The sequence below is a fragment of the Panulirus ornatus genome, chromosome 36 (genome assembly GCF_036320965.1).
Source record: "Panulirus ornatus isolate Po-2019 chromosome 36, ASM3632096v1, whole genome shotgun sequence".
Classification (NCBI taxonomy): domain Eukaryota; kingdom Metazoa; phylum Arthropoda; class Malacostraca; order Decapoda; family Palinuridae; genus Panulirus; species Panulirus ornatus.
The window spans coordinates 9,168,407-9,182,030 of NC_092259.1; positions in this window are offsets into that span (position 1 = coordinate 9,168,407).

Below are 13,624 nucleotides of genomic sequence, written 5' to 3' on the forward strand. Positions count from 1 at the left end.
TATCTTAAGCGATGTAAAAGTACAAATATAACCTAAGTCATCAATTTCGTATTCATTTGTATAGATGTTACTGTTTAGTAACAAAGAACATTTTCTTTACTAAAATAATCTATAATGATGTTTCACTTCTTTAAGGTTTAAACCCATTAAACAGTAAAGTTGTTTTGAAGGCACTGAACTGAGTTTTAATATCAAAAGAATCTTATGATTTTAAAAACAAGGAAAAAAATATCTTGGGAATTTATAGTAAACCTACTTCAAGTTATCCCTTTATGAGTGAATATTTTGTAATAAAATTAAGAATACTGAAATTTATGAATGCTACAATCATTACAAATGTTTTCTTATTTATGAACAGTTTTTATTTATATGATTTTTTTTTACATTGCTTGATAATGTTTATTTGGTCATTATTTTGTAGGTAAATTGGACTATAACGATTTTTTTCAGAAACTTGCATGTTTAAAATGTGCAGTTTACCATACTTAAAACCTGTTTATTTAGTTTATTTTCTATTTGACCTTAACATTTAGTGTAACCTGTTTACTGAAGTAGATAATTTCTATGTTAAACACTTGTTTTTCCTCTTTAGCTGATGTAACATATTTTCAAAGCTTCTTTATATCTTATTTTTTAACAGATACATGACTCATATCTTAATCTATAACAGTCCTTACATTTCTTTCCCAGAGTGGGAATCCCATGAACAACAAGAGATCTCTTGGATTGCAGGTTAAACCCCCCTAAAGCCTTACTATTTTGGTTGGAACTCTCCACATCTTTCAACAGGTTTTTGTGTTTTGGTGTAAGCTAGTTGCTTATTCATGAGGTCCCCTTGGCCAGTCAGTTACTGCCATGGCTCCGACATCACCAGCCTCCCAGAGGTGGTGGATTGAGTTTCTCATGTTCCTTAGAATTTGTTTGATTGATGTCACAGCAACATGATCAGTGAGATAGCTCTGGTTCTGCTTCCTTTGCATGGATCATTTTCCTTTCATTGTTGTCTGAGTATCTTTAACAGTTTTAATTACACTGTTCTGTTTTTTTTGACAATGATGAAGCTTTACTGAACTGCTAGATTTACCCGTAGCCTTTGTGGTGCCAATAGTTGTTTTTGCTTTATAAATCTCACCACCTTTCTTGTTTTCATGCCTTTTCGTTTGGGATTACCTTTTCTTTGTTAAGGTTTTAGTAAATGTGCCCTTGGAGGGAAAGCTAGAGATGTAGGGACCAGAACACTTGATTCTCATAGACCAACTCTGATTTGAACCATAGGTCCAATATCTGGGGGAAGGCATCAGGCAGTTACCTCCAAACTTTTTTGCCTTTTGACTGTAGCTGGAGTTGTGGTAGACAAAAACACTGCCAGAGCATGGCTTTGGGTGATTTTTTCTTTTTTAACTCAAATGGAACTTTTTTCTTCTTTCTTATGACTTGGGCATTGAGGAAGGGACTTGAGGACAGTATACTTTCTCTCCTCTTGAGTTGAATTGAGTGGCTCCAGAAGCTTCCCATAGAGACATGGACTGGAGATATTTCACCAAATTGTGTTTTGAGGCCTTCCCATTACTAAACATCATTCATGGAAACCTGCCTAAAGTATAACTGGAGGTTGCCACCTTATGTATTAGTTTACCTATCCTTTCCCAAAGTCTTTTAAAATAGAATTTAGAATACACAGAATAGAACAATTAGAGCTTATACAATCCTTCCCCTTCTCAAATTGTCTTTTTACCCAGAAGTTGACAAGATCTTTTAAACTAAGTAATGTTAGCAAGACTTATTTATCCTAACTAGTTATGGACAAGTATCTACAATGAGGCCATGCCCTAACTAAAATATTTTTCTTCTTCACTTCTTATTTCTCTCTCTCATTAACCTCTTTTATATTTTAGTTAGGGCATGGCCTTGTTGTAGATATTTGTCCATAACTGGAGACTTTGACTTAATTACATGTAGGCTGAGGGTAGAGCATCCTTAATCCCCAGCTATTTCTAAGCTTAGGGGAAGACTTTTTTTAGTGTTCTGTTCTTGTACTACCCCTCTTTGAGTGATGAACACCCCCATAGATCTAAGTCCATTGCTGGTAAAGGTTCTGAAAGTAAGCTTTGAAGAGCCTTCCTGTATGTAGCAATTATGCCTTCTGTTTCTTCTAGTCCAGGCTCCAGAACCCATACTCTGTCAGTTGCTTCTAGTGATTCTTATATTCCCTTTTTAATCTTTCTTTCCATAGCTAACTGTGTTTCTCTTCCATTCTAAATATCATTACCAAGCTTATATGTCTACTTTTGTTTCAGTCTGTTAATACTTGATTATACCATGTTATTGATTATTTTTTGAAACCTTTAAACATATGCATCTTGCTTTGTAGGTTATTTAATAACTCACCTTTTTAAAAGGATTAATAACAAATGTTCTTGTCCAATATATCATGCAAAGTATTGATTTTACAGTTTGGTAATAAATGCTTCCTTAAAGCATTTGAAATTTGTATGTCTCCCCAAGTTGTAACTTTTTATATATATCATACTTCCAATGTCTGTCCATCACCCACAAAGGAGATTAGAGATATGGTGAAATACATGACAATAGCGATTCTTAGCATAAATGAAGGTAATGTGATACACCTGGTGCTATAGTATTGTGTGTTCATATTTTAAGTATTATTTAAGTTGTTATATAGGAGATGGTAATGCAAAGAATATAAAAATTTTCCTCAATGCATGGAACTATTGTTAATAATTGCCTGTCTTCATAATAATTCTTAGGGTAGTTTTCATGACAGATTTTCTTCTACTTTATTTGATGACAAGCATTACAATCATCCATCATTGGAATTTGTGATCTGGTGCATATGCAATTTTTAATAAAATCAAGCAATTTGATTTTTTTTTATTAACCAGTTAGCAGAGTTGGCCTGTCCAGTAAAACAAGGTCCTATGGTGGCCATTGACATACTTATGGATCTTCACGATCTCAGCCTTATGCTAAGGTTTTAACATTTCTTAGGGTAGGGTTATGCTCTGCTGTACAGTCTGAGCAATGTACAGAACAATCAATTACTTGTTGACTGGCATATTTGGTGGAATAAACGCAGTTCCTATTGATGATGTATGCCACAGCAGTGAGCCACTAGTTGATAAAGATCTCTAAACAGTGAGATTGGGATGCTTTCATTATTTTTTTTTTTTTTGTGTGTGTGTGTTTGAATATTGCTCTAAATACATTAAAAAGTAGACTGACAAAATGCAACAATGAATTTCGTCACTTTTGGCTGGAGTTTCACCTTATAAGATGCCACTTTTGGATGGTGTTTTCCTGCATAAGACATAATATGATACTGGTGGACATATTGTGTTTTATGGAGAGGATTTGCTTTCACAGCATCGATAAGCAGGTAACAGTGACTCCTGTCTGTTAACCACTAGCATTGGGGTACCCGTCATAATCACCAGTAATGCACTGGACGTAAAAACATAGATGACATCCCCCTCTCCCATATCTACCCTGGTGGAAGGTTTCTTCACCATCAATCAGGGATCTACAATCAACCTATCACTGTAATCACAACTGCAACATATCTCAGAACTATTTTAATATGCAAAGACAGACAAACAGAAAGGACATGATACAGTCTCTCTATTTTTTTTTTTCCCCTATTTAAGGGTATAATTTGTTTACTGGATATGTAAAGATAGCCAGACGCACAGACAAACTGAGTACAGACATGTGCAGCAAGTTCTGCAAAGATTCATGGGAAATACGGTTTAAACCCCTTTCTACAAGGGGACGGACTAAACATTTTATGTAGAAGATATAGTAGTAAAGTTGTAGTGAGGGTGAGAGATCGAGATATTTCGCGTTAAATAAATGTCAGGAAGTTTATCAAAACATAATAATAAATACAGTAGAGTCGGGATATTGCACAAGATATTTGCCAAAAAAGTTTGTGCGCTATATCGGGACATCTATTTCCATGTAAATGACAAGTACTCAAAATGTAATGAAAATAATGTACCAAATAATAAACAACACATTATCCAATCAGTGAATTTGATACAAAATACATACAGAAAGTGACACCACAGGTATATATATATATATATATTATCCCTGGGGATAGGGGAGAAAGAATACTTCCCACGTATTCCCTGCGTGTCGTAGAAGGCGACTAAAAGGGGAGGGAGCGGGTGGCTGGAAATCCTCCCCTCTCGTTTTTTTTTTTTTTTTTTTTTTTTTTTTTTTTTTTACTTTTCCAAAAGAAGGAACAGAGAAGGGAGCCAGGTGAGGATATTCCCTCTAAGGCCCAGTCCTCTGTTCTTAACGCTACCTCGCTGATGCGGGAAATGGCGAATAGTATGAAAGAAATATATATATATATGTATATATATATATATATATATATATATATATATATATATATATATATATATATATATATATATATCTATATATATGGTCCTTGAAAGAAGTTTTATCCTTGTGGTCCTTTGATGTAAACAAGACACTAGGAAGGTGTACACTGTGGATGAGACTTGTTAGTTAAAGAATTGACTTGGGGGATAAACTAAGTTCACCATAGGTATCAAAATATCTCGTGACATTCGTTTTGCTTAGAAAAACTGAATACACTCTGATGAAAAGGTAAATGGTATAATTCTAAAAGAAGAGAAAACTTACAAGATCGTAGCGGAGCTTTGCCTGTGAGGTGCCTATGGGTGTCAGGACTCAGCAAGCCACAAGTAATGGTCCAGACCAAGCTTGAATTTACTGAGGTGCTCGGCAGTCTGCCTTGGTGGTACCTTGCTAAACACCATGATGTACACATAACCTACAATAACAGTGAGGTGGTCACAACCATTATGGATATAAACTTCAAAACATTTGAAATGATAACTAGGTAGATTTACACTTCCCCCTTTTAATTTACCTGTGTCATGAATCAAACTGAAATACAACAGACTCTTTTTGCAATGGCAGTAAATTAGGTAAACTTCGTTGATTAGCACCACCACAAGTTTGTGGAACAAACAGACTTTCGTTTGCAGGGTAATATATTGTATGGAGACTAGGAAAATAGTTCATTGCCCAGAAAACGGACGTCAGCTTTGAAGATATAATAAAGCTAAACTGTCACCAATATATTCCTCGTACTTTGTAAAACCGAGAGTGTGGGATTTAGGGTGTAGAACATCTATCTCCATCTATTTTAACTTATTGTAATATGGGAAGGGCTTAGAGACAAGAGGGAAATTTTTGGGTTAAAACACTGAAAATCAATAGTAGACAGATCAAATGATGCAAAACTTTAAAAGTATGCAAATGGTAAATGAACAGGAGAGACACCTATGGCGTTTGAATGTGATTCGTAATTCTCTGATGTTCTCATGCTCTGTGTGAAGACACAAGAAAAGCAACAGTCCTGCAGGCATATGATAAACAACATTCACCTGACATTTGTTTGGATCCCACAGAGCTATATTTTATTCATATGTCAGTATATAGAGAGAATGAGACAGTAATAACACAACCTTTAGTACAGAAATGCCTATCTTCATATTTATACGTTCAAGTGAAAGACCTCATGCATCAGCAAGTTTTGCAAGTGGGTGAATTTAGATGTACACTTATATTCAGGGCTAAAATTAATATACATGAAATGTGACCTACATTGGGTCAAATTTCTATATTTATATTTACACTGCAAAGGAAATGAAAAGCATGGCAGAGATAAAAGGGGAAATTTACATTTTATATAAGAATCCGTAATAATATCAAAAACTTCTTTATAAATGCAGTGAAAAAAGTAAAAGTTCATATTCTTTGATTTCCTTATTTTTCAATATTGAAGTATTACTTAATCCCACATGACCTTACCAATAACAATTAACATCGAGAGAGAGTTTTAAAGGATAGTGGAGCAAAATCCCTGCGCTAGAAAAAAAAAATCTTTTCTAGGCCTTCCATGAACTGCAGTAATTTACCCATTTTCCTTGATATTGCTACTGACATTGAAAAGTGAGTAATTTTGTCTTGTGATACTAGTGCAGAGAACACAGTCATGGAGTTTTTTGTGAATATATTTCATTAAATTATATTGAAAAAGGCAAAATAGTGAGGCCTTTGTATCAAGGAAAATATGGGGTTAACTAATATAACAATAAGGTACCAGAACTGCATATTAAATGTTAACGAAACCTCTAAAAACCTCAACTAGTGGCCAAAAGGATTGTGGAAATATACCATTAAATTTATCAGATGCTGGGGATTATATGATTAGATGCAATGTCATGTTTGTTGACATTTGGTAACATGTAATTTACTGGTGCTTAATCATAGATGACTCGTGTATTTATTTTTCAGTGTTGAACGTGAAGATAAATTTTGATTGCTAGGGAGGTTTAGCAAGGCTTACATTTTTTTTTTTCATTTTTTCATTTTTTTTTTTTTTTTTTTTTTTTTTTTACAAATGCATCACCTCTTTTGTCTTAACCCCACGTTTCTTGTTATATGATATACTATTGGATGATAAGGCATTTTACTAAAATTTATTGGCCTGGACGAAATTTTTAGTGAATGCATATTATTTTATTTCCAGATAAAGTCATAAAATGAATAGTGTTGGAGAGGAATGCTGTGATTTGAAGCAAACATATGACAAATGCTTCAACAAGTGGTTTGCCGAAAAATTTTTAAAAGGCTTAGCTGAGGAAGACAATGATTGTAACAGCATTTTCACAGCATATCAGTCATGTGTGAAGGTAAGAAATTAGATGAGTAATTCTTTTATTTTTGGTCTTACTGATATTACTTGTATGTTTATTCTGTTTGCACAGTTAATCTTTTTGGGTTTTAAAAGGTATTCCTGATATATTTTTGCTAATGAATGAACTGCTTCTGATAAGCGCCCATGCTTCTTGACTCCAGAGAACTAGCATGAGATTGACATTTTGGATTTAGGTATATTGACGTAGGGCAGGAGTTTGAGGGAGTTACTCTCTGGCTATGTGGCTATCTTGGTTTAGTGAGCATTGCTGTAAGCTGGAGTAAAAGAACCCAGCCACAGTAACCATTTATTACTTTATGTCTTTCTTTGTTTCTTGGCATTATTTTTTTTTTTTCATACTATTTGCCATATCCCACATTAGCGAGGTAGCGTTAAAAACAGAGGACGGAGCCTTTAAAGGAATATCCTCACTTGGCCCCTTCTCTGTTCCTCTTTTGGAAAATTAAAAAAGGAGAGGGGAGGATTTCCAGCCTCCCGCTTCCTCTCCTTTTAGTCGCCTTCTATGACACGCAGTGAATACGTGGGAAGTATTCTTTCTCCCCTATCCCCAGGGATAATAAATGAATATATATATGCATAATTGAAACCTTTGGGTACTGTACAAGGAAACAACCTTAGAGCACCAGAGGCTGTTTTCCTCATCCCTGAAAAGCCAACAGTCGCAACAGTGGCACCATTTAGAAGTGCTTCCACCTAATTCTAAAACAGGCTAGCATTGTAGCTAAGGTGACTCAATTATAGGGATGATCCTCAGTCATCTGTAAGTCCTCAAACAAGGTTCAGCTTGAGGAAGATGATCCAGACTTCAGCCAAGATAAATAAACATAGTTTTGTATTACAAATTCATAACAATGCAGGGGTAAGTTCAAGAACAAACTGTAATAATGATTGATTATTGTGCCACAGGGTATACTGTCGACAGACAACTCATGAACCAGAGTATTGAAGTAGAACTGTACATGTAAAGATGGTGGTTTCATCACTGGTTCCCAAGGATCTGATTTTCCGAGACTTCTTTTTTCTCTTAGGAAATCTACATTCCAGTGTTAGAGGAGCCTGTCAAGGACTTCATTGTGGGAAACATCTCAGAAGTTGTTAACTTTCTGTGCTAGAATGTCCACAGAACAGACACTTGATCATTACATGGGCCCAGACACTTCATTAGAAGTAAATTGCTTGTCAAACACTTTGACAAACTTCATTAGAAGTGAATTGCTTGCAAAACACTTTGACAAGAATTCTGACATCATTTAGTACAACAAGCAGATGAAACTCTCAAAAAAAATTTGACAGTATTAACATAGGCCAAAAGTAAGTTTTCAAAGCAGGAGACAGGATGGTTCAGTATCTGGAGAAAAGGTCTAGACTCTACAGATAAATGATCTTAAAATCAAGCGAGATCAAGATTTAGTATGCCAGCAAAAATATTGCAGCTGTTTTTATGATGGTGCATAAGTTGACACAGTAGACATTTGAGGCATTAGAAGATGGTGGACCACAAACAGGCATTGTTTTAGTAGCCAAGCATTGGGAAAGATATTTTCAAAGGTGCTAACCTTGTAAAATCTGTCAGCAAACAAGACAAGGGAAGGATTCTGCATGCATTATTGGAACCACTGGTGCGATTCCAAGGCAGCACTAGAAAAATAATTTTCTGCTAGTCCCATCTAGTTCATCACATTTACAATAAAAAAACTATGAACTACATATTGTGAAGTGATATAGTGGTTGAAACTGGATCTTGTGACAACCATTTGTGAGCATTTTACTTATATTTTGTTGACCTTTCTATTCATCCAGCTAAGGTTTGTTTGGACTAGTAATAATTGTATCTTTCCTTCATGAGAAGGGCTTTTTTTGATGAGTTATTAATGAACTTCCCGTTTCAAATATTTACAGAAAGCACTGCGGTCACAGAACATAAGTCTGGCTGAAGTGGAGAGAGATGTGTTGGGAACAACAGAGGAAAATCAACCACCTTCCAGTAGCTAACATCTCTAGCTGCACATTATTGCTGCTAAGTTGCTGGTGCTCACTGTCATTTTACCTTAAACCATAATGCTTTACAGTATGTGACAGATACAATACATCATTTGAGAAGGAAGATAATGTTACTGTCCATGACAGCAATACCTAGTAATGAATATTCATGATTACACTGTATTCTTCAGTGTTATGGAGAGTGGGTTTTTAACCTATGTATATATTAATGTATATTGTGCTTATTTGACTTACTTATAGTAAGTTTAAATGATTTCATAATTCTTTAACACTAAAGGTGTTCAAGATTTTTCGAATGGTGGTTATAATTTTATGCCAGCAGCCATAATGACCTTGGCAGGTAACAGGCCTAAAGCCTATATATACAACAAACCACCTTGCCATCTCTGTAACAAAACAGTTTGTTTTAAAACTGTATGGTTTAGTGATGTGGGAAGCTCCCTTCGACTTGTGTCTTTGACAGACGTACACATGGTAAAAAAAAAAGGTTATCCCTGATGAGTCTGATGAATTTCAAAATGATCAATTTGTACAATTCAAGTTGTCTTGGTAGGGTTAGTAAGAGCGAATGTAAGATGAATTTCTCATAATAAATATGGAAGCCCCACTGCATAGTTATTTCCATCGTAATATGAAGGCAATGTAATATTCATTATAGCAACTGACAGGAAATGTTATGAGCAACGGATGTAACATTACAAAAGTAGGGCTACTAATGTGAGGGCAGACCAATGGGCATTTCTCAAAATCCTTGTGTCCATAGTGACATATCATTTTACATTAAAACTGGTTAGACACTTTTTTCTTTATCGTGTGTACATTTGGTTCCAACAAATCATTAATCTATGGACCCTCGGTTTCAAAAATGTTTATTATGGGCTTGTAAGCATTTATAGCTTACATGACTGACCAATTTTGCATTTATTTTTTAAATAAATTTAATTAATACCTGAAATATAATAAATCCAAAGTAAAATCTCATAAACTGAGTATTATTTCTGTGGAAATCATCAACCAAGATTTTGTTTATCTGTCAATATTATAGGTGTTATATATTCTTTATTCATGTCATTATCATCACACAGCACAAGAACTCTCCTTTGTGTATCCACAACCAGGTACCAAAGACCTTCCCTTGGCTTCCCAAATGCTTCAAGTGCCCTGGTTCAACCCAATGACAGCACATCATCCCCTGTATGACACATCCCTCCAGTTCCCTCTTTACCTGGCAATCCTCTACCTTCTTGCACATTTAGTTTCATCTTTCACTCCATCCTTCCACCTCCTCTGTGGTTTCCCCCCCTTTTCCTTGTTTTTTGCACCCCTGACATTTATACCTTCATAGTCATCCTCTCATGTCCAAACCATTTCAGTATACCTCTTCCTTAGCTTTTCATTTCTTATTTCATCACCCCTCTTCTACCTATCTATATCTTTGATGCCTGTTCCAATTGGAACTCCCTCAAAGGGGTGGCCATGGCAACAGTCTCTCCATAACTAAAAAACTCCAGTGCCACCTCTTAGCCTAAAGTGCCTCAAACTTAACAAGACACTGGCAGACAGCAAGTGCAGTATTTCCAGAGGCTTCTATCTAATGTTCCTACCTACTGCTTCTACCTAATGCTCCTACCTTCTGCTTCTATCTACTGCTCTACCATTTAAGGCAGAGCTAGAACAAGGCATTCACTGCAGGAAAATTTGAGTTAGAATGAGCAGCATGAGTTAAGCGTTGTCAAGTGCTACATATGACAAGGAGTGATTGTATATTTGTGGACAGAAAGCTAGTAGGCCACATGTTAGTGAGGCAGAAAGAAAAGACAGCTACCAGGGTCAGAGGAGTGCAACTTGACAAATATTAAAGTGCTGGCTCACTAAGCAGATGTCACTAACCCTACTGATACCCATGCAGGTAGTAATAGTAATCAACCCTCTTCAAGCATTTCATTTTTAACAAATCCACACTCTTCTTTATGCATATTTGTTGAAGGCCCACTCCTTGTGTCCATACATTACCAACCATCGAACACACCCATCTCTGCCCTTAATGACAGCAACCTCTCCACACATTCCTCAATGTGCCCAAAACCTCTGGTGACTCACCTAACCTATGGTTCACTTCAACTTCCATGGTCCCAGTCACCAACACCAGCCTATGCTTTTAAGAGGTTGCACTGTACAAGAGAAGTCACAGTCTTGTCAAAGAACTTACTTCAGAGGAGTTTACTTTCCCCTGCTACTGGATGTAGTGCAGCCTTGGGCTCCAGGAGCCTTTCGAAAGATGTCCTGGGTATCACCAGGATTCTTTTCATAGAAATTGATCCAGAGATTATTTTAAGTAATATACATCTTCTGTCTTTCATACATGTTTGCTATTACCACTTAAGCAAGATGGTGTTCAGAACATGACTGAGCCTCAGAAGGTAAAAGATCCTTATATGGCTCTTTCCTCTGTTCCTTCTTTGGGAGAGGGGGAAGAAAAAAAAAAAAAAAAGAAAGAGGAGGGGAAGATCCTCTCCACCCTCAGTTGCCCTCTGTAACATGGGCAAATTTCTTGTATTCTTTCTCCCCTATCCCCAGGAACGTATGTGTCATAAATCATTATACTTAATCCCTGTTTCTGCATCAGCAAGGTAGCATCAGGAAACAGATGAAGAATGGCCCATCCACTCATATACACACATATATATATATTTATTTATTTTATTTTATTATACTTTGTCGCTGTCTCCCGCGTTTGCGAGGTAGCGCAAGGAAACAGACGAAAGAAATGGCCCAACCCCCCCCCCCCATACACATGTATATACATACGTCCACACACGCAAATATACATACCTACACAGTTTTCCATGGTTTACCCCAGACGCTTCACATGCCCTGCTTCAATCCACTGACAGCACGTCAACCCCGGTATACCACATCGCTCCAATTCACTCTATTCCTTGCCCTCCTTTCACCCTCCTACATGTTCAGGCTCCGATCACACAAAATCTTTCTCACTCCATCTTTCCACCTCCAATTTGGTCTCCCTCTTCTCCTTGTTCCCTCCACCTCCGACACATATATCCTCTTGGTCAATCTTTCCTCACTCATCCTCTCCATGTGCCCAAACCACTTCAAAACACCCTCTTCTGCTCTCTCAACCACGCTCTTTTTATTTCCACACATCTCTCTTACCCTTACGTTACTCACTCGATCAAACCACCTCACACCACACATTGTCCTCAAACATCTCATTTCCAGCACATCCATCCTCCTGCGCACAACTCTATCCATAGCCCACGCCTCGCAACCATACAACATTGTTGGAACCACTATTCCTTCAAACATACCCATTTTTGCTTTCCGAGATAATGTTCTCGACTTCCACACATTCTTCAAGGCCCCCAGGATTTTCGCCCCCTCCCCCACCCTATGATCCACTTCCGCTTCCATGGTTCCATCCGCTGCCAGATCCACTCCCAGATATCTAAAACACTTCACTTCCTCCAGTTTTTCTCCATTCAAACTCACCTCCCAATTGACTTGACCCTCAACCCTACTGTACCTAATAACCTTGCTCTTATTCACATTTACTCTTAACTTTCTTCTTCCACACACTTTTCCAAACTCAGTCACCAGCTTCTGCAGTTTCTCACATGAATCAGCCACCAGCGCTGTATCATCAGCGAACAACAACTGACTCACTTCCCAAGCTCTCTCATCCCCAACAGACTTCATACTTGCCCCTCTTTCCAGAACTCTTGCATTTACCTCCCTAACAACCCCATCCATAAACAAATTAAACAACCATGGAGACATCACACACCCCTGCCGCACACCTACATTCACTGAGAACCAATCACTTTCCTCTCTTCCTACACGTACACATGCCTTACATCCTCGATAAAAACTTTTCACTGCTTCTAACAACTTTCCTCCCACACCATATATTCTTAATACCTTCCACAGAGCATCTCTATCAACTCTATCATATGCCTTCTCCAGATCCATAAATGCTACATACAAATCCATTTGCTTTTCTAAGTATTTCTCACATACATTCTTCCAAGCAAACACCTGATCCACACATCCTCTACCACTTCTGAAACCACACTGCTCTTCCCCAATCTGATGCTCTGTACATGCCTTCACCCTCTCAATCAATACCCTCCCATATAATTTACCAGGAATACTCAACAAACTTATACCTCTGTAATTTGAGCACTCACTCTTATCCCCTTTGCCTTTGTACAATGGCAATATATATGTTTATATATATATTTACTTATTTATATATTTTGCTTTATCACTGTCTCCTGCGTTAGCGAGGTAGCGCAAGGAAACAGACGAAAGAATGGCCCAACCCACCCACATACACATGTATATACATACATGTTTACTAAATGGTGTCCTAGCTTCGTCTCTTCGATGTATATCAACTAACTTATATTTCTCTCTTGTGTCTCCCCTGATGATGTGATTATTACACGAAAGTGCACTTGGGAACTTATCGTGTTTCATTTTCCCCGTGGACTCATAGGAATGAGGAAGGTTGATTGAATAATATACGAGTAAGAGATAGGTGTGGTAATTACAGTAACAATGAGAAAGCCAGTGTCTGAAAAGGTTTGTGTCAGAGGTGGGTGGGACTAAGAGAAAGGAGAGATGAAAGTGAAGATGGCAGATTGAAATGGAAAATATATTTTGAGCTCCTGGCCTGAAAATGCACATGTGAAAGGCATGAATGTTATGGTGAATTAGAACGATCTGGTACACAGGAGACAACGTGCTATCAATAGACTGATCAGGGCACATGAAGCAGCTGGGAGAAACTACAGAAAGGTCTATGGGGCCTAG